At 38.8% G+C, this 20731-nt stretch overlaps 1 protein-coding gene across 4 annotated transcripts in view; it reads right to left on the minus strand.

The window, feature by feature from the left end:
• The window catches only part of LOC117424535 (zinc finger homeobox protein 3-like), a 147689-nt gene extending 127698 nt beyond the window's left edge, over positions 1 to 19991 (minus strand). For all 4 annotated transcript variants that reach the window (XM_034040954.3, XM_034040953.3, XM_034040952.3 and 1 more), the window contains exon 1: positions 19607 to 19991. The gene's annotated coding sequence lies outside the window, so the exon portion shown is untranslated. The remainder of the gene's footprint in view (positions 1 to 19606) is intronic.
• Positions 19992 to 20731: the final 740 nt, after the last annotated feature.

Consider the following 20731-nt stretch of genomic DNA (forward strand, 5'->3'; position numbering starts at 1 on the left):
CAGAAAAAAAACTAAATTAACGCTTATCCAGGACAATAACCTACACAGCACCTGCAATTAAGGAATTCCAGGCAAGTGATGTTTGCTTGTTTTTGTCAAACAGCTCGGACAATTGCTTATCAACTTGAATCATACACACATAAAACTAGGGTCATTTTAAACACCTGTAATTACACTGCAAATGTGACCAGTAAAACACAGTCTACACAAAGCGACTGCTTCCATGTAACAAATCACTTCCTGTGCTGTAGGTCAGGATCACTCCACAGTGGTCTATCTGCAGTCACACCATGCACAACCTACATACTGCACAAGGAGTGATTTGATATCAAATACAGTCTCTTATAGACCAGGATTAAAAATACTCATTTTAAGTTCTTCACACTTGAATTACTGCTCATAAAAATCAACCATTACATTGCTGATGTGCTCCTAGATTTAATACAGAATATTAGTTTATGTTCAATAACTTCAAAAGCAGCAGAATTTCCATAAAATCACACAGATGTTGCTGCTGGCCCTCTGTTTACACAGCATGTTCTAATGTATGATGGCATCTCTCCACATTCAATTTCACATATGTAAACAGCAAACTGCCAACAAGATAACAAGATGAGAGGAAAACGTTGTCATATCTATGGTTACCGTTTATCAATAGTAATTAACTCTTTTGCCCAAAACTACACCAGCCTGACATTACCACAAATGCCAAAGTGTCCTATTATTCCATAGTTTAGCTGCTTGTGTGTGCAGTTAATAAAACAGTACTGTAAATGTATACTGGCGGCACTGGCTGCTTTCAAGACGATAAGGCACCAGCGTTCCAGTACTGTGTGTGAATGGTTTGAGGAGCATGACAGAGACATTTCTAGCTTGGTGGAGACCATACAACTTTGTGTCAAGACTGAGATCAGGGAGAACGGTGGTTCAACCCCATGTTAGGTACAAGTCCAAATGAAGTTGCCAAACGTTTTGCATCACCCTATAGAATTAACTCATTTTGCTTCATAAAGTCGAATGAAACCTGCTGAATGATGCAACATTAACTTATTGTACCTAGCGCTTTGTAGTTTTCCATATACTTAACGAAAAAAAAAAAAAAAAGGTGACATTTCGAAATCTAACATGAAATACTGTACTATTATTAGGACTACCGGTAAACACTTGCTATATCATTTAATACTTTCTTTAAATAAAAGTCCTAAATTATGTTCATATAGTTGATGTTTTTTTAATTATGTCTCAATCCTAAAATTCTAGGTGATGCAAAATTTTCAGCCATAGCTGCATACATGCATTGTACTATCTGTTTGTACTGAAAAGGGCAGTTTCCCCAAACAAAAGCCTTTTATCTACACTGACCACAGGAGTTGCGGTCAACACTTCCTCTTTTTAATGAAGCAGCTTTTAAAGAGCTCCAGTGCAGTATTTAGTTGCTACATCTCAGGTTTACCACTCAAATATGTTGATTAATATTTGATAAATAACCCCCCAAAAATATGAACAGCAAGCATGCTTTTTTAAATGACACTTTCCTACAAAAGGTACCACTGCATGCTATTTATTAAATCAGAGGCATGTAATTGCTCTGTATTTTGTCTTGCAAGCACTGCTGCATTAGCAGTATTTATGGTACCTTGTTGCTATGACATAGATAACCTCAAAACCCCTAACAAATGATTCTTATAATATATATATATATATATTAGTCAAAATATGGGGAGAACAAGTTCAGTTCCGACCCACAACAAAGGAACTCGGGCCCTAATTCCTCAGCGATTGTAAACTTTTCTGTTGATATGCAAAGCAGTATGGATCATTTGGGTCCCTATGGCAACAGCCCCTGCTTTGCACAAATGTAATGATTAAATCGTGGCTTTGATAACAATAGGCAGAATTGGTGTTCTGACAAGATGGGGGGGGGGGGATTCCTTGCAAGCCCCCTCCTCCCAACACTCACATACACACACACCCTTTTACAACTCTTGTTGGCCATTGCTGTTCTTGAATAAAAACATGATGATTTATATGAATCATATCCTTGTTATCTACAGAAAATTTGCAGCCAATATATATATATATATTTATATATATATATACATATATACATACATACACACACACACACACACACACATTTTTTTTTTAAATCACTGTCATAGTAAAACGTTTTTACCAACTGGATAAACAGGACTCAAGGACAGCCGTCTCCTTTTATCCCACAATTCTGCTTCTTTCAGTATCTGCTTGGGAATATCCAAACAAAGTTTCATCACAACCGGTTAATCGGCTCTCTTGATATGTGTGGTCCAGTGGTTAAAGAAAAGGGCTTGTAACCAGGAGGTCCCCGATTCAAATCCCACCTCAGCCACTGACTCATTGTGTGACCCTGAGCAAGTCACTTAACCTCCTTGTGCTCCGTCTTTCGGGTGAGACGTAGTTTTAAGTGACTCTGCAGCTGACGCATAGTTCACACACCTTAGTCTCTGTAAGTCGCCTTGGATAAAGGCATCTGCTAAATAAACAAATAATAATAATAATAATAATAATAATAATAAAATATAAAACTTTTATTTATGCCTCCACTATACCCCCTTCACCAGGGATATCAAAATTTAAGAAAAATGATTGTAAAGCCTCAACTAATCATGCTTTTTTTAAATGATTTAACTTTATATAAAAAATAAAAAATAAAAATAAAAATAAAAATAAAAAAACTACAAAAGATAAACACAGGACACATGGAAATTAAAAGTTGGAATCAGGCCTTCACTGCATAAAAGTATCTTTTTTTACCCTTTTCTGTTTTCCCAGGACATCTGTGTAATCCATGCAATCTAGGGTTAATGTTCTAAAATGTTAAAAAGGCGTGAAGGAAGCGAAACAATGGGATAATTCCAGCAGCTCACAAAAGCGGCCTGCAGCGCAACGCAGCTTCCCAATGTTAGCAGAAGCTCCTGCAGATGTTGCAAGGCCTCGCCGGGTCACACAATCACAGCAATTTGCATTCCTGATGGAGGGAGCCTGGATTAGGGGTTGAATGCCTTTCGCAGCTTGGTTAGAGTTTCAGAAGAGAGAAAGAAAGAAAGAAAGAAAGAAAGAAAGATAGAAAGAAAGAAAGAAAGAAAGAGGGAGGGAGAGAGAGAGACAGAGAGGCTAAATAAGGGAGAGATACATAGCAAGCTGGGCAAAAGAGGAGACAGGAAAGAGAGAAGGGGCAGGAGAAACCAAGAGAAAGAAATGAGAGGGTTAGAGGAAAAGATAAAAGGGGATGAGAGGCATTCACATTTCTGTATTTGATGCTCCAACTTTGCAACTTTTCATGCCAATAAAAGACCTTTTGATTTTGAATATGAAAGAGGGTGGGGTGAGAGAAAGTAAAAGGAGGGATAGAGAGCAAGGGCAGCAAGAGAGAGAGAGAGTTGGGAGGGCTAGAGAAAAAAAAGATTTTTGCGTGAGAGAGAAGGGGGGGGTAGAGGGAGCAAGGTGGAGAGAAATGGAGAAAGCTCCTGTTAAACCTAATCCAAGACGCCTCTCTGTTTCCCAAGACCTGAAAGGAATCATTTTTCTTCCCGCTGTCAGCTATTAAGAATAGAGAAAGACAGAAAGAAGCAGCTGTTTTTGTAAGGGGCCAGAGTTCATGCTAAATCACTCGGGCTCTTTGATCCCCTGCTTCCTCATCCCGGTCACGAAGTTCAAACCTTAATTTATCCAAGATTATATCCAACAGAACTTTAATGGCATGATGTGTTGTACAGGTGAAGTACCAAAGCAGTGCCTCAACTTCAGTAAAAGTTCATTTTGCATCAGTGTTTAAGTTAAGGACACACACTATTAACACTACTCTCACTCTCATTACTAATTCTGTGCCTCTTACTCCCTCCCCTACTCTCATTCTGTGCCTTACTCTCTCATTCTGCACCTTACTCCCTCCCTCACTCCCCTACTCTCATTCTCCACCTCTTACTCCCTCCCTCCCCTACTCTCTCATTCTGCACCTCTTACTTCCTCCCTCCCACACTCCCCTACTCTCTCATTCTGCACCTCTTACTCCCTCCCTCCCACACTCCCCTACTCTCTCATTCTGTACCTCTTACTCCCTCCCTCCCCTGCTCTCTCATTCTGCACCTCTTACTCCCTCCTTCCCTCCCCTGCACTCTCATTCTGCACCTCTTGCTCCCTCCCTCCCCTACTCTCTCATTCTGCACCTCTTACTCCCTCCTTCCCTCCCCTGCTCTCTCATTCTGCACCTCTTACTCCCTCCCTCCCCTACTCTCTCATTCTGCACCTCTTACTCCCTCCATCCCCTACTCTCTCATTCTGCACCTCTTACTCCCTCCCTCCCCTACTCTCTCATTCTGCACCTCTTACTCCCTCCCTCCCCTGCTCTCTCATTCTGCACCTCTTACTCCCTCCATCCCCTACTCTCTCATTCTGCACCTCTTACTCCCTCCCCTGCTCTCTCATTCTGCACCTCTTACTCCCTCCCTCCCTCCCCTACTCTCTCATTCTGCACCTCTTACTCCCTCCTTCCCTCCCCTACTCTCTCATTCTGCACCTCTTGCTCCCTCCCTCCCCTGCACTCTCATTCTGCACCTATTGCTCCCTCCCTCCCCTACTCTCTCATTCTGCACCTCTTACTCCCTCCTTCCCTCCCCTACTCTCTCATTCTGCACCTCTTACTCCCTCCCTCCCCTGCTCTCTCATTCTGCACCTCTTACTCCCTCCCTCCCCTGCTCTCTCATTCTGCACCTCTTACTCCCTCCATCCCCTACTCTCTCATTCTGCACCTCTTACTCCCTCCCTCTTCTACTCTCTCATTCTGCACCTCTTACTCCCTCCCTCCCCTGCACTCTCATTCTGTACCTCTTGCTCCCTCCCTCCCCTACTCTCTCATTCTGCACCTCTTACTCCCTCCTTCCCTCCCCTACTCTCTCATTCTGCACCTCTTACTCCCTCCCTCCCCTGCTCTCTCATTCTGCACCTCTTACTCCCTCCATCCCCTACTCTCTCATTCTGCACCTCTTACTCCCTCCCTCCCCTACTCTCTCATTCTGCACCTCTTACTCCCTCCTTCCCCTGCTCTCATTCTTTCCCTCTTACTCCCTCCCTCCCCTGCTCTCTCATTCTGCACCTCTTACTCCTAATGAAAACCAAATTATTGAGGAATGCAGTTAGGCAAGCCTCAGATATGGACTAGGTTGTATAATTGTGGACACCATGGTTTGTTCTCAGTCATGTCAGTAACACAGATATCTGCCCTCTGTGGCTGTGAACATTTTTAGAAGAATAAAACAATTTGAACAGAATAAAACTAGCAAGAACTCAATAATTGAATGTCTCCTTGCTGTAACTTAGTAGGTTATTTGTATTTTTTGTTGTTTTGTCATCCCTTGTTATCATACAATTTTCCCCTAATGAGGGGGGAGGGGGGAGAGACTAATTTAAAAGCACAAAATGTAGTCCTTTTTTTTCAATGTTCCCAGTGTTTTAGATCTTACTATGTCACTTGGTAGGTTATTACATGCATTTATAACTCTCTGCGTAAAAAAGTGCTTCCTTCCTTCTGTTCTAAATGTACTTTTCCTCAGTTTCCATTTATGCCCTCTTGTTCTACTCTGTGCTAGATTTGAAATCACATCTTGTGTTAGCTTTATCTATACCATTTAAGATTCTATAGACTTCAACCATGGACCCTCTTTCTCTTTTTCTAGGCTGAAGAGATTTACTTTAACCTTTCCTCATATCTCATGTCATTAAGTCCTGGGATCAGCCTAGTTGTCCACTGTACCTTCGCGTGCAATTATGTATTCTTTTGTTGTGAGGTGATCAACTGCAAACAATATTCTAGGTGGGGTCTAACTAGGGCATTGTATAATCTTAGCATAACCTCTCTAGACCCAGGAAGAGCCAAGTACTCCAGGGCTACAACATCAAAATATGAGCAACAGATATACTGAACGGTGTGATCACCAATGTCTGCACAGAAAACTAAGTCGTCATTGTGAACCAGCCAGGACACACATAAATTGACAGATTTCAATTAGCTTTTTCCTTGTTAAAATGTTTTTAAATAAACAAACCAAGCAATACTGGAAGCAGTTTTCTTTCTGGAGACTAGTAACAGGTCTGGGTAGGCTGGGATTCTGAGATTTCGATCTTAGGGACAACAAATCCTTTGGGTAATTAAGAGTATTAATTAAGCACGGTTTTTCAAAAGTCCCGACGGCACCAAAAAATAATTCAGACCATGATGATAAATGTCAGTATCAAGAGTTCTGTATATTAAAGTTTCAATTGCATGAAAAACAAAACTGGTAGAGTTAAATCCCTACATCTTTTTAGGGTGTTTTGTATTATTAATGACCAAGAAACAATTCAAATGGGAACACTTCAAAATACAGCTGCATTAACTACACTCCACTGTAGCTCCACTTCTGTTACAAATCCAAACAATTACATAATTGTGTGCAAAGCGAATGTTGTATAGATCAGTAAATAGTTACTACAGTGCAACTGCATTTAGTTAATGTGCCTGCATTCTAAAGTTAATCAAAAAATACAGTATTTTATTTCTTCACAGTTGAACCTAGTGGTTATATGCTGTATTAAACTGTGGAGATTGAAATGTTTGTGTATTTCTCTTCAACGTGTAAACCTACTCCTGGTAAACTCAGTTTTGTTAAATATCCAGGCAGACTGTCTTCGCTCCATGAGCGCTGATGTTACAGCAGGCTGGTTAACAGATATTATTTGTCAGTTAAAAGAGGTACTGTACCTTCATCCCTAGCCAGTGGCTGCCCTGTGGCTGTACAGTTAATATTTGCTTCTGTGTGCCAATAAATTTGCATGAGATTAAAATGTGACCTAAATGCATTTTTAACACCCGGAGTAATTAATTTAACATTCATCGTGGGAGAGAGAGAGAGAGAGAGAGGAGAGAGAGAGAGTACTGACAGTCTGATTTCTCTGACCAGTGGGAGCTTCAGTGATGAAGAATGGGAAGAATAATTAGCTGAAGAAGAACAATAATGTGGCTCAGCAGACTAATTCTCTAGCCTTTCATCCCTTTCACTTCTGGAGGCCTGGGTTAGAATGTAGTCACAAGCGAAATGATATTCTGGGTTGCCAGTGGACACAATTTTAGAAAAGCCCTGCACTGAATGGCAGGGGCTGTACAGGTTAGGTTTGAGAGCGGTGAGGGGAGGCTCTAATGGCACCTGTTAGCCAGTGCCATTGCCCGTCACCTTCTGTACCACTAAAGCATCAAAATTAGACAGCGAGGAAAACAATGAAAACTACAAAGAGAATAACCAGAAAGAGACTGGAAAGAGCAATGACAAGAAAAATAAGACCAAGTACAAGCAGATAAACAAAAACAAATGTGTGTTTCCTTGTTAAATAAAGGAGAAAAATACACATTATATATATATATATATATATATATATATATATATATATATATATATATATATATATATATATATATACACACACACACACAAAGATACAACACAAAAGGATGAACTAAATAAGAGAGATGAAAACCAAAAGCAGGAAAGTCCAGAAGAGACTGGAATGTTTGCCTCAGCTGTCGGCTCCTCCTCGCTGGCACAGACACAATTGGGCTGCTGTAATTAACCAGGCAATTGGCTGTTTTCATTTGCATATAAATGTGCTTACATGCAAGTGTTAAACAAGCTGGCACAAGCCAGAGTCATTAGCAGTGTCAGCTCCATCTCTCCCCTCTGGTGGTGGTGCGGTGGGCATGAAACCCCACTACCCAGGAAGGCTGAGCACTGCAAAAGGGCCCACAACTGTGCATTTGGATTTTGTTCTCTGTGTGCTGGGTTTCCATATAAACTGGTCTGGTGTAGCTAACAGGTAGGTGCAGGACCCTTTTTGAGGATCACATTCACACAAGAGTTAACACAGGGTCATTATACCTGCTGCACAACAAGGGGGTCTATAGTACGGGTCAAAATAAAAGGACTGGAGTCAAAATGAAAGAAAACTAGAAAATCAAACTAAAGTCTACTGCAAAATATTTTTGAAGATTTGCTACAGACCTTTAAATTAATTAATTAACTACACCCCTCTCCCCGATAAAAAAAAAAAACAACGACAGTGTCAATATTTAAACTGACACACGTTTTAAGAACTGGATTGAATAAAATCGCTGGCACTTTAAACTCAGTGAAAGTCTTGGTGTTGCCAATCTCTTCAATCCCCAGGGCTTGGTTTTAGGCACTGATTAGCTGGCAATGCTAATGCGCTTCCATGTACAACTGCAGCATGTTAACAAACAGGCCTCTCTATTCAAATCAATTAGCAGCCTTACAAATTTGAGTAGCAAATCTGTGCTGTAATCCAAAGAGGGCTGCCTCAGAGATGCTGAGAGCACAGTGCAGAAAGCACAGTGACAACAGACATGCTTGATACACAGACGCGGTTATTGTTCTACAGAGCTATGTGGTTCAATCACTGCTTCTTGTGGAGATGTCGGCCTACAATGCTTGGCTGATGCGGAAAGGTTGTAAGTTGATAAGAAATAAGGCCCAGTGTATACTTTAAGTGATTTAGAGCACATTTTAGGAGCAACACAGATTGGACTGAAATAAATATTTATCAGTTACTTATGGAGGGTGTATTATTATTATTATTATTATTATTATTATTAGTTAAGTTCTGCAGTTTTTAGAACAAGAGGGTAGTTTTTTCTACAGTACTGAATTTTATCCAAACTGCTCTGTGGATTATGACTGTGCGATAACAGTAAAAAGAAAAAAAAATTAAATATATATATATATATATATATATATATATATATATCAAACCCCACTGTAAATGTACTCAAATATTACCTTGGAATAGAACCTGTTACACCTATTAACTGTCACATTTTAAATGAGGACACACTTGTGAGGGTAAAGGGGAGTTGGTTGGATATGGATTTGTGGAGTTTGAGAGCAAACAGAGTGCAAATCCTAGTGGAAAAAGTTGGGAGACCTGACATCAGTTTCACCGGTGCTTTCAGTTAACTGTAATTCTCTATTAGATCTTCCTATTGCTGTATTTATTTTTGTCGTCACGGGGAGGGGAGGCAAAGTCACCCTGGGGTCAAACCCACTGTGTCAGGACAAGAAGCAGACAACCACGCCTGGGGTTCTCCACACTAGGATTCTGGTTAAATAAAAACACACACCAAGGACTGTGACGCAGAGCTTGTGAAAGACAGTTAATGCGTGCGAGAGAGAGAGAGAGCTGGCAACTCTTCTAATATGAAAGACCTAAACTAACCCCTCAAGGGAGGTCAGTAGCAAACTTTCTGAACTGGGAGTATTTCCATAGCTAAGGATGCCCTGGCAGCACCAGAAAGCGAGTATGCTTTAACTCAGCTGAAATTACATGAATGGCAAACGCATTTTTTTTATATGGCTGGTGAAAAAAAATGTCTGGAAAAGTCTAAATATTTAGTAACATCAATTGACAGTTGACACGACGCCATTCACCCTGGCTGGGCAATGTGGCTTTAACATAATATGATTTAGGCAGCTTGTTTAGCATGCCACTAAAAAAGCTACTGAAATGTTATCTTTTTTTTTTTTTTTTTTTAGCACACTTCTGAAATCCACACTATGAATCCAGCCCCTAGAAGGCTGTTGAAACAGCTTACATTTTCTACAGAAAAAAAAAAAAAGTCAGTCAATGTGTTTGTAATCTGTAATTTACAGGTGGCACGCAAACACTCGAATGGCCACGTCCTTTGCTCATACACTGAAACATGCACACAAACTAAATGACACACACACAAAGACTGCAAGCACACTTAAATACAAGATGAATTTAATGTAAAACATTTCAACAAAACAGCATTTTTTTTTTTTAAATAAGCCGGTGTATAATGCAAGTAATATCCTATTATTTAATTATGTCTCAATCTAAAATTCTAGGTGATGCAAAACTTTTGGCCATAGCTGTATGTATGCAAATTCCTAAGGGGAGAAAATCCATATTCCATGGCTCCCTTTTGCCCCCTCCTTCATCACTTGTAACACTGAAAGGGAGGGGAGCAGAGGGGGTGATGTGTTTTTCTGAAGCTCCGTACACAGTCAGTTCCCAGCAAAGCATACAATACAACACGGAGGGGGCATGTGTAAGACTAAACTGAAGCAGAAGGTTTGTTTGAATCCCACTGTCTCCCTGTGTGAGCGAGCGTGTGAGAGCTCAATGCTGCTGCTCCTCTCCGAGCCAAGCTAAGCCTGACATCTACAGTCCTCCTGACTGGATTTCAGAGGTCTCCCAGTCTGCCTGCTATAATCCCAAGAAGAGGCAACCCTTTCCCAGACATGTTATAATTTAATTGCTAAGGAAATGCCAAATATAATTTGGGCAGGGCAATTAATGTACAGTCTGAGACACCTGGCATAAACACCCAGTAAAGCTACACACAGGAAGTGAAATGGACAGTGCCAATTAGATGGCAGCCACGGGTCTATTCTTACTCTATGAAAAACAAACAATTGCACTTGAATGTATTTAAGATAAGGGTTTGTTTTTTGTATATGGATCGCATTGTTGCTGGTATATAAAAGCCATAATATAGGTTGGTTTGCTGAAACCCAACCTATCATTGTATCCCCTTCTCAAATATTTTTAAAGGATATTAATTTTTATTTGTGTAATAGTGTTACAATTAATGAAACAATGCACTGCCAGTTTCACATTATTTTTCATACCATCAACCGTTTATGTCTGTTTAATGTGCGAAGGGAAAAACAAGTGTACATAAACAAAGAAATGCACTTGTATACTAACTTAGCTTTAAGTAATTATTTTGTAATAAGCAAGTAGTTCCCTTGCAAACTACTGATTTTCAATTAAAAAAAAAAAAAAACATTTCTGTATTTAAAATTCCCAAACATTTAGTTTTAAATGTGAAAACTGAACTATAGCAGAGAATCCCTCAAATTTATCTTTTTCACTGCTTGTTTGTAATATGGACTTTTTCATTTTATCAGTAATAATTTACAGTAATACAAACTATATTAAAATTGTACTTGAAAATATTGCAATACAAATTGACTGCTTGTTTTTTGGATCTGCCATTTCCTTACTGGTATTAACTTTAAAAGATCTACCTTGTCACTGCTCTACTATATATATATATATATATATATATATATATATATATTATTTTATTGTATTTTCTCTAACAATGACATGCATTTATAAGGATAAGCAACAGTTTTGTTAGTTTACTGTCGTTGTACAGTATATATCTAAAGCACATCCACACATGAGCACGCATGCAGCCCGACAACAACAAAAAGCCCTGGAAAGCAGCAGCACTTTAGAGGCCATTTGATTGCTTTGCTGTGGTCAAGTGTGGGCCACCGAGCTCAATTCTCCCGCAACAATGGAGTGGGCTGCAGGGACAAAGGGGTTAGCATGGCTTTTAACCAGTTTCCCAGAGTCCCTGCCACTTCAAGCAGAATGGAGAGGGGATTGAGTACTGCAGGCAAAAACAAGCTGGCAAACACAGTCCAAGCTGCTCTTCTTAAAAATACAAAATAAAATTATATACGTTTTCACAAAACAGCTTTCTTCTGCTCAGTTCGACCAGCCTACGACGATATGTCATTTTCCATCAAGGCCCTCTTTTTACACCCCCTCCCCCCCCCCCCCCTCCCCAATAAAAGAGGGACCTTGCAACCTTGCAATTATTGTTTGAGGATAAATTAAGAAAAGGAACACGAGGGTGCATGCAGGAGCAAGGCCAGGAGCAAGGCCAGGACAAGGCGCTCGCCTGAATTGGGAGGCTAGGCAGAGGGAGTGCACAAGAGAAAAATGGTTGCACTGCTCGCCCAGCAGGGGACTGCTCAAGTCGGCCCCACATTTGCAAGAGAATCGCGCTTGTTGTTGGAAGACATTTTTTTTTTGGTGAAGAAGGGGGCTCAGAATCCCTCTTTTCTTTTCTTCACACTTTAATCTTGAAGAGGATAAGCTGTGCCGTACACGGAGAGGAAATGGCATGGGTCTGATGGGGTCCAGCATACCGACACTACATTCCAGCTCACAGGGCAGCCACACACACACTCATTCCGACCTACAAAACATGCACACAGACTTAAAATCAGGCATACAGGTGTACATTAAAACACATCTTAAAAGATACCGACACAAATTACAATGAACTAATAAATACAAATAAGAAATGTTTAATAAAAAATAAAAACACTCGCACACACACAGATCTACAAAACGCTGTTTTGTAAAGCCACATCGTTCATTGGCAGTTGTTTTAGTATTGTCACTGGCTGTGTCCTCTAGAGATCCACTCTGTACACTACATGTCTACAGTAACCCTCCCCCTCCTCCTTTAATGCTTGTCCAGCCAAGCGCTGGCCTTGACAGGAACAGCAATCCATCGCGTCTAGTCCACCAACTGCCAAATCTAGGTTTATTCTCCATCATCACCCTCATTTGCATGGTATAAAAATTATCACTGTGAGTCACTATGTTTCTGGAAACATCATTTTTGAGGTCATTCAATACCACAGCATAACATTCTTAGGAAAATAAATTACACATATCATTTGATGTGTTACAGTTTCAGTCGTATATGTTGGGGTACACTACAGTTTAATATATATGCAGTACTCCATTTAAAAATGTGTATTACAACAAAAAATCCTGTTGCTTATTAATACGCCACACTGCAATCAATAAAAAAAGAACTCAACACAGAAGAAACAAAAAGCACACCACATGCAGGTACTGTAGCCTTGAACTAGACAGACTGGCTGGGAACAAATTACTAAACAGAGAATGTCTTATATTCTATTGGACCTGTGTGGAGTACCCTGTATAATTAAGAAATTATTAAATAACTGTGTTTAATTTAAAATGAAAGGCTGTACAATACATAGCCTAACAAATAAATATACAAAGGATTCAAATATTTACACACATTAATAATATACACCTATAATAATTATACAGACACTGCAGTATGTACCTGTACTCAATGTATTTCTTTAATTGATACTGTACATTTCTCTTATACAAGAGCAGCGTTGTAAGCAGCCTGCATTGGTGAAGCTGCTGTGTGTTGAACTCAGACTTATGCTTTTCCTACGCCAGTGTCACCCAAAAAAAAAAAAAAAAAAACCTTTAAAGCCACACATCGCCCATAGCCTCTAATGATGCTGCATTAAAATCAGCTTGTACTTCTGAATTTTTAATGGTTCGGAGTTTCCAGTTACATAACAGACAAATACATACATACATAAATAAACATAACGGAAATGCAGACTGAAGTGAGGCTGATGGCTGGCTGGCTGGCAGAGTCATAACCCCTCCACCCCCCCCCCCCCCCGGTCCCACTCCAATGCACACACGGCTATCTGCCCCTCAGAAATCACTTAAATCGTGACCTTTGAAAATCAATCAATCTGTAGCACTGATCATGCGAGCTGTTATTTATCACCCACTAATTTTATTATATATTGTGTTAATTATATGGATGTGTAGTCTACCCTAAAATATGCAGAAAAGAAGTGACTATTCAGTTATATTGTAATAGGGTATATATATTGCAAAAAATACCTGAAAATGATATGGTGCGTTGATGTGGTAAACTTACTTTCTAATCACCCTGTGTATATATATATATATATATATATATATATATATATTATAGAGAGAGAGAGAGAGAGAGAGAGAGAGAGAGAGAGAGAGAGAGAGAGAGTACTGACAGTCTGATTTCTCTGACCAGTGGGAGCTTCAGTGATGAAGAATGGGAAGAATAATTAGCTGAAGAAGAACAATAATGTTGCTCAGCATTAATTGGTATATTATGAATTTAAAATATATATATGAGGACGGATTGTTGCATTGTTTCATATTTAGTTCCCTAAATGAAACAAATACAGTAGCATTTATTTCTAATATACTAGAACAGAGCAGCGCTCTTATACACCACTGAAGAGGCCTGCAGCAAGCACACACCATCTCACACTGTTATATAAAATGCATGAACTGTGGGGTAGATGCATTTATTGGATTGGTATTGTATGTTTTAAAGAAATGCTAATACAGTAACTTGTTTTAAAAAAAGTGTATTTACACATGTGCATGTAGATAGTCTTTTTAATATATAAACTACATTTTTTAAATATATTTTAGACATGCTACAATATAGGGCAGGTATAGCGCTAAAATGGGGAATTATCTTTTTCAGGTACGCTATAAAACACTAACATCATAAGCTATTACAAATGTTAAAAACGCAGCACCGGTTTCCATTTTCACCTCCCCCTACCCCCACCCTCTCCCCTCACACTTCAAGATTGTAAATCTAACCCACCACAATGATTTAGTGATTACAAACACGATAACATATTGTGTAACAGCAAACCACAGTATTCCTGCCAACTTCACTTCATGGAGATAAAGGAACAACGACGAGAACAAGTTTAGAATTTTTTTTTTTTTTTTTAAATAGATTATAAAAAGTGTTGCTGGCAGAGCAAACCAGCTCCTAGCAAAGGACAAGGCTTGAAAGGCTTGAAAGTCTCTATATAGCAGCGCTGTAGCACTAAAACCTCACCAACCAGAGACAGGTAAAGGGAGAGCCGAGCGCAGGACTGGACGAAGTGCCCTTTTTAAAACAGGCCCCCCTCTCTGTGTAATGACAAGCCTGACACGTACGCTATTATTTTTCAGTTTGTAACAACTGGAATAACAGGTCGAGTCTGCAGTAGCTTGCATATTCAAAATCGTGGGCTGTAACTGGATCCCCTACTCTTGCTGCTAAGCAGATAACCTTATTTTCCCCTCAACCATGAGCAGACGGCATCGGTACACTATGCTACTTGACTCTTTACTATCTCAGACCATGTGAAGAACAGAACAACAAAAAAAAGCTGCTTGAAGAATTAAAAAAAAGGAAAAGGGGTAAAGAGAGGCATAATAAAGGGAGGGAAACGGAGAGAGGAAAAAGAGCGGTCGGACAGAAGGCTAATTTATCTTTACACCACCAACCAGGCCTACACACACAGCCTTTCACTGAACTGACCTAACAATAACTAAAATTGTGCTCATTAGGGTGGATATTGGCGTTCATGAGATGGTTTTAATTACAGACACAGGTAAATAGATGGGACACTTGCTGACTGAAGGTTGTATTTAAAAAATAAATAATTTAACAAATACAAATAGCAATGGGTTTTGAGCATTCTGTCTCCCGGCCATGGTTCTCCCACACCCCTCTCCCTTACTGCTCTACCCATGTCTGAGCATCTCGATACGGGGACAAAACACAGAGGCCCCCCCTGAAGAGGCCTATATCTTCACATCCTTGCTTTTAGTATTGCTTTTATTAGACTTATTGTAATATTGCTTTTTTCTATTTTTTATTATTGTTTAATTTCTGATTGTGTGTGTGTGTACATTATATATTTTATATTATATATATAACATTTAAAATAGTAAGATGTTTGTAAATTTTACATTTATGGAATAGTAACATTAGTAGTAATAATAATAATAATAATAATATTAATAATAATAATAATCTAAAACAGCCTAAAGAAGAAAATCTGTCCTCCTTTTCTGCAGTCGTTGATTTTAAATGCACAATAAGCACTGTTTTATCATCTCTGCTTTCACACTTGCTTGGGTCCCAATCTTCCTCTTATCATCATCATCATCATCATTATGGTGATTAATAATTTCATTATCCTTTTTATAATCATTGTTATTAGAATTCTCATTTGAAATCAGAATACAGCAGAAGACGCTATTTCTGACCATGTTTTGTGCTCTGCGCCTAGTCACTTAGCAGACCTTTTACATCTTGTGTCTGTCATCCTTATCTTCAAAAAATTGTCTTTCAAATTTTACATTGTATCCAAGTGTAAAACATTAATGTTACACAACTACAAACGAGCAGTAATATCGTAACTAAATGACTAATGAATAATAATAATTATACAAAAACCACCTATTGTAAAAGGCAGCTATATTTGTATTTGCTTTTATTTGTGATAAAACACTTTCTCTAAAAAAAAAGAAAATGAATAAAATAAAATGTATCTTTCCCCATTTTCTACAAACAATGCACTTGAATAAAAATAAAAATAAATAAAAAAGGGCATCACAAAATATGTATTTTAAGTGCGTAGGTTATTTAAGTGGAAAATAACCTATCAGTGGTAATAGAAATTCTAGACACTAGAATCCATATCTCTCATTATAACCAACAGGTTTTAAGATGAAATATGTGACCTACAGTAATACCTGATGTGAAGAACGGAGAGTGCTATTTTGAATCTTCACTAAAGATTTCTAGTCACTTCAATAAGTCATGGACTGCTTATAAAAACAGCAAATGTATACAGCATCTATTTTAATAATCATACAAAAATACATTTTAAACAACTGCATGTAAAACACAAAAATAAACTTCTGCTAGGTGTCTTGCTTTTTCAAATACAGCTTTCTGTTGTCCATGGTATACCACAAAATGATTCAACGTTACGATGGCAAGAATAAAATCTAAAACATCATTGAAAAGGTACGAAAAATTGCAGCAAAAATAAATTGAATAAACAAACAAAAAAAAAAAAAAATCACTAACTCGTCAATATACCAATGCATTTTAATTTTCATAACATTACTTTGATTATTATTTATTTTATTATTATTGCTCAGCTTCCTAAGTGCATGCATATGTGATGACCAGATTGTAAAAAAATAAATAATACACAATAATTCCAAAAATACCTAATAAAATAAATGTATGCACAGGCACATAAAAGCCAAAAATAACTTTTCTTAAACTACATTTTCTAAATGTTATGTAAATAAATGAATAGACAGTGCACCATATGGATGGAAAGATATTATGGTAATAATTGAAATTGATACTCTATTTTAATTCAAACAATAGCAACACTAATGATCTTCCAATTGATAGTATGCTTCTGTGTTTTCATTGTTATACCATAGCGTCCCCATTACTAGTCTCTAAACCAAACAGCACTAACAAACAGATCCCTGTCTCTTTTACAGCTGAAATCGGAGGTAATAATTGCAGCGGTACGGGTACCACTAGATGCTGTATCCCTTTTTCTGTAATTATTAACAGCTCTGTGTCTCTTCTCAGCTGCTGTATTTTGAAAGTTATTTGGACACTGTAAAGTACAGGGGGGACCAAAGGATCTCAGCTGACATTGCTTTCCAGCAAACACACACACACACGCAAAGCCACCCAGTCTCCAGCACTCTTAAAACAAAAAGCCCTCCAATTGCCTATTCTCAAAAAAATGGCAACCTCTATCATTCTCAACGAAGCAGAAGAACGCCCCATTGGCTTGCCCACACTGGGGTGTTGCAAGAAGATTCCTTTAGTTTAGGTTATTTTTTCAGCTAAGTAATAAATCTGCCTGCCTGTCTGCCTGTCTACGTGAATGGATGACCCCCCCCTCCCTTTTTTTTTCCTCTTGCCCCTTTTGTGTGAGGGCAAATTGTGAAGGTCCTGGAATGTCGCCTTGTTTTTTTGACCTCTCGCCTGATCCCTCTCCTTTGTAACCCCTTGCTATTTGACCCCTTCTACCTCACACCCCCCTCTCCTCTCCATCCCTGTAACAAGTCTCCTCTATCTATCTTTCTATCTAACCCGAAGATGTACTGTCTCTCCATTCCTGACCCCTCATATCCCTTTTTTCTATCTTTCTTTATTTCTTCTATCTCAGTGCTGCCTGTTTGTGGTGATTCCCTTGATTCCTCTTCTCGCTTTCCTCTGACTGCTCAGCTTTCTTTCTTTCTCTTTCTTTCTTCCTCTCCCTCTGTGACCCCTGGTCCCCTGTTTCTTGCTGTCTGACCCCCTGGACTCCAAGCCTCCCCCTCTCTCTCATTCCTCCAAACCCAGGCGCACATCCCAACCCTCACTTGCAAACCGCTTCCCCTCAGCCATCTCTATCTCTCTTTATCCCTACCTCCTCAAAAAACCTCATCCCTTTCTCTCCGGAGCTGTATCCCTCCTAATTCTATCTCTTGTATATCTTTGTTCTGCTATTCTAAAGTAGGTAGGTGCGTGTTTGCATGTATGTATGTTTGTATAGTGGGGAGACATTTGCGGTCCTTTTTCACCACTGTCTACCAGTCCCTATCTCTGATGGACACCTCACTCTCTCTCTCTCGCTCTTAAACCAACCCTCATGCATGCCTACCGCAAATCTCCCTTTAATTACACTGTTGGACACCTTTGTTTTGTATTTTTTATGCTATATATATAGCTTTAGTACACTCCACCGAAAAAAATATGAATTCCCAGATGTATCCTGAGCTGTTAACATTATTTTTACGCCATTAACGTCGCTTTGTATTACATGTTATACAATATGTTATAATTATTAGTAGTAGTATTTATTTTGCATTCGTCATTTGACCTATCCTTCCTTCTGTTCTTAGTCAACATTTCATTCCAGTGTTCCTTTCTTTTTTTAAGGAAATTATATATTTTTTTTACCTTTTTAAAAAATAATCCCACGTAGTGTGTGACTGTTAGCTATTATTTCTCCATATACCTTTCCCTAAATCTGTCCTCCTTTTTTCCGCTCCCCGCACTACCGCCCCCTCTGCCTCCGTGCTCGGCTCTATGCTCTCCCGTCTCCGAAGCCTCATAGCTCCGCTCTGGTCGTGAAGGAGACCCGGGCTCCGTTTTAACCCCCCCTCTCCCCCCCACAAAAACAAAAAACACGTCCATCGATTTACATGCGACTCCGGCAGGGAATCATCAAGAATCGACTTTAACACGACTTCACAATATCCAAAAAGGAATAAAAATAAATGAAAACTGAAGAGAGCGAGTGAGAAAAGTAAAGAACTGTTTCCAAATAAATAACACAGCGGACAAAAACATCCACCACTAAAAAACAAAAAGGACTTTGAAAGTGAATTCAGCTTCCAGAACCCAGGATCGTACAAACGTGGGATGATGCGGCAGAACAATAAAGAAGGAGTACAGAAAGACTGACAGATTTGCTAAAGTAGAGAAAACATAAACGACGTTTCCCTTTCGCCGGACACAGACGGACCCACACGCTGGACTAATGTGCTCCTTTCCTAGCTACGAGCATGAGCAGATCCCGCTACGCTCAGCACAACCTCTTTCTTCCGCGATCTTCCTTTAAAATCTCTCATTCTGTTGTCATTGTTTATACTTTCTGCACCCACAAAAAACAAACAAAAAATGCACGTTTTGTTTCAAAATCCAGTTTGTTTGTTTTTCTGCAACATGTAAAAGGAATCGCTATGTCTTTCTCCGTTTCTTTTCCCCCCCAAGCCCTGAGAGGAACCAGGACGTATCCAGATGTAAACACAGGTAACGATACGAACAGAACACAACATAAATGAAAGAACTTAGATAAAAAAAAAATCTTGTGATCGCCTATTCATTCTGCCGTTTTAGAGAATAATCAGCAATGTAATGGATAAAGGGTTAAATTAACAAACCTGCTGTGTTACTATAAAACTTAACAAATAATAATAATAATAATCGGAGACAGAAGAGAAAAAAAACAAAGTTGAAACTTACAATTTTTTTGCTGGTGCTTTGTGATCCTCGCTTTTTAATCCAGTATTGAGACGGTTTGGCTAAAGATCCCATCAAGGCAGTCCCTTTTGGTCAGTTTGCATTTAGGATGGTAAAAGAAAGATCATTGTTGTTTGAGTGTAAAAAAAAAAAGTACTAGTTGAAAGGGGTATATAAAAATAATTTAGATGCAAAGCAGGCGATGTGTCTAGTGTTGGAGGGAGAGAGGAAGAGGTGAAAGTGAGATCTGATGATTGAAAAGAAAAAAACTCTTTGGATCTTTATTCCTGCTAATTAGTTTCCTGCAAAAAATGGCTGTGATTAATTCAGTGCGCATGTGCTTCATTACACAGGCACGACGGGAAGGGCTAATTAGCCACCTTCTGGATCAATAAGATTCAGCAAAGGAGAGCGAGGGAGAGGGGGGGGGGGCTGAGGGAGGGAGGGAGGGAGAAAGAGAGGGAGAGGGAGGGATGGATAGATAGAGAGGAGGAAAAAGGGAAAAGTCATGATCAGGGATTGAATATTGGGAATTGAGGATAGCGGGAACTGAAATGCTTGGAGTTTGGTGTACAGAAACACTCACAACAAAGTAATATTAATAGGTAATGGTTATGTGAAATGCTAATGAACAACTACTAGAACTAGCAATCTTTTTATCGTCCAGTTCGCTTTCATTTATGATAAATATCGGAAATGATTAGGTTACAGGATGAATTCAACTCGACTTTTTATTTTTGTATAATTAATAAAAACGTGATATATGCTACAATCAACTTGAAATATAAATGTTTTTTTTATTTATTTTTTTATTTTTGGTGGGGGGGGGGTTGCGCTCTAGAGTTGGTAATGTAAGAAATAAACATTAAATATGGAGGTGTATGTTTTAAGGGGAACAAAAATAAAACAATTAAAATAAATAATATAAATAAATAAATACAAACGTGGTATATATGCATTCATATTTTGATCGGAATATGTAAGAGTTATGTTCTTAAACATACAGTTTAAGATAACAAAGGGTAAATGGATAGATACAGATAGGACTACTGGACATAATGTTGTTGTTTTGTTTAGATATATTAAGACATTGTGCTATATAATGATATATAAAACAGACATAAACAT

This window comes from Acipenser ruthenus, chromosome 19, assembly GCF_902713425.1.
Source record: "Acipenser ruthenus chromosome 19, fAciRut3.2 maternal haplotype, whole genome shotgun sequence".
Lineage (NCBI taxonomy): Eukaryota > Metazoa > Chordata > Actinopteri > Acipenseriformes > Acipenseridae > Acipenser > Acipenser ruthenus.